Source organism: Anneissia japonica, unplaced genomic scaffold (assembly GCF_011630105.1).
Source record: "Anneissia japonica isolate Jap-2015-1 unplaced genomic scaffold, ASM1163010v1 scaffold640_len1575945_cov177, whole genome shotgun sequence".
In the NCBI taxonomy this organism is placed as follows: Eukaryota; Metazoa; Echinodermata; class Crinoidea; order Comatulida; family Comatulidae; genus Anneissia; species Anneissia japonica.
This window is the reverse complement of record NW_022684376.1, coordinates 978,435-980,675: the sequence shown is the minus strand read 5'-3', so window position 1 is coordinate 980,675 and position 2,241 is coordinate 978,435.

Sequence of the window (2,241 nt, the reverse complement as noted above, 5' to 3'; positions counted from 1 at the left end):
TAATCATAATAAAAGACCAAAGCTGCTTAAGACCATAAAAACTCTGGTGTTAAAAGTGGTCTTTAATTGAGGGAGAACTTTAATTAAATCAAAGACTGTAGAAGCATTGATGTAAAGGTTATTCAAGCTCTGCCCACACTATCAAGTTTTATGAGACCCTTGAGGATACCCTTGAGGAGAACTGAAAGAGCCCTGATTCGGAAGATGTGTGGTGTGAAACTTTCTGACAGTGGCAGCGCTACAGGTGGGGGAGGCTAGGCAAGGCTACAGCCCCACCATCAGGGAGGCCTTCCCCCGCCCCTTGTCGAGGAGAAAAACCACAATTTGTGGGGGAGAAAAAAAAAATTCCAAAAAATTATATGTATTTTGTACATATTAATAGACTTTCGGAAGGTTTTTAGCGAAGCCCAACCACGCCCACTTTTTTCTCGTCTAGGACATCAGGGCCCCCACCCCCTCGGGGACCTTGGACCCCCTGTCTGGGAAATCTCGGCGCCGCCACTGCTGTCTGATAGAAAGAGTACAAGGGAGCTCATGGATAGGTTGGGTCTGGAAGGAACTATTGTACAAGTGGTAAAGAGAAGTGGATTGAGATGGATGGGTCATGTGCTGAGAAGGGAGGATAATGAACCTGTGAAAAGACCATGGGTTTTGGAAGTTGATGGTATAAGATGAAGAGGAAGACCAAATCTTACATGAAAAGATGTGGTGAATAAAGAAAGCTGTAAGGTTGGTCTAAATGAGGAGAATGCTCAAGATAGGAAATAGTGGAACATGGAAGTGTCATCATAGAGTGAAGTCAGTAACCCTTCGTAAGAGGGAAAATACGTACGTAAATAAATGATGATGATGGTGGTGATTATGTGACAATAATTGGCATGACAATGTTACAGCTTGGTGTGTAAGATGCTTGCCTTCCAATCCCAGGGCCCCCGGGATCAGTTCCTGTCAATGTTGCAGGATTTTTCTCACGACCAAAACAACTCTACTCCCTATGCCTCCCATTGAGATTTAATTTGCGTAAAGCATTGTGCGTGTATGTTTGTCTACAGAAAGGGATTGTCACATACTTGTACTTCACTATTGCCAATTCTTAGCGCACGTGTGTGTTCACCTAAATCAATAAAAAATATCAACCCCACCCCCTCCCCCAATATATGGGAAAATTAAAAATTTTATGTGTAACATAAAACTTGATGATATGGGCTAAAGTTTTAATTGGCAAGGAATTGGCTTTACAATTAATTGTATTAAGATGAGTTTTACCAAAATAAAAATCACATTATGAATTAAATAAATGAATTTAATAATTTTAGTAAACATTATTTGCATGAATGTATGTCAGTGACACAATATTTACAATTAGTTGCTTCGTCACACATGATTTACATGATAAATATAAAGTAAAATAATATTTGGCAGGTAACAAAGATGTTGCCATGACATCAAATACTGATGCTATAACTTTCATGTCGCAATATATTATTTCGGCAATAGTATTCATAATACTGTACTGTAATTAATATGTATTTACTAATAAACAATAATGAATGAAATATAATAATATTGCACAATATTTAAAATTCAGAATTTCTGAACAGAAGACTTTTACAATTGGCTTACTTTCAAAAAAAAAAAAAAAGAAGAATGCAACTTGCTACTAAGCCTCACCCCTTGGATATATTTGCTACTGTCCCACAAAACAGCATTAATTTATGTAAATATATGCATTTGTGGAATATCACATGTTGATTGGACAAGCACAAATATTCCTGCTCCAATTCTGATTGGTCTTTTTGTTAAGTTTGGTTTACATGCCAGAAATGTCTATTGAAACTTTGGCCATTTTTTTTTCAGATGGTCAACTTTAGCCAATATCCTGTCACATTCAATTGGTCATCGTTGAGTGAATGTCACATCATTGAAGTTGAAACTCCTCAAGGAATTATTCCACCGGGAGAAGTTGCAGATCTTAGGCTGACCATTACAGGTGGACAACCTGGTTTGATTGACCACACTCTGCTGTGCCGTTTAGAATATCAGGAGGAACCTCTTACGCTTAGAGTGAGGGCACGTATAAAGGTCAGAAATGAAAGTACTTTGTTATTTAACTCTTATTGTTATTGTTATCATTATAGTTATTATTTTCATTAGTGTTTTTGTTATTGTTCATTTCATTGTTATCATTATTCTTGTTATTATTATTTTTTTTTTTTACTCAAAGTTACTTTATATTGCTAT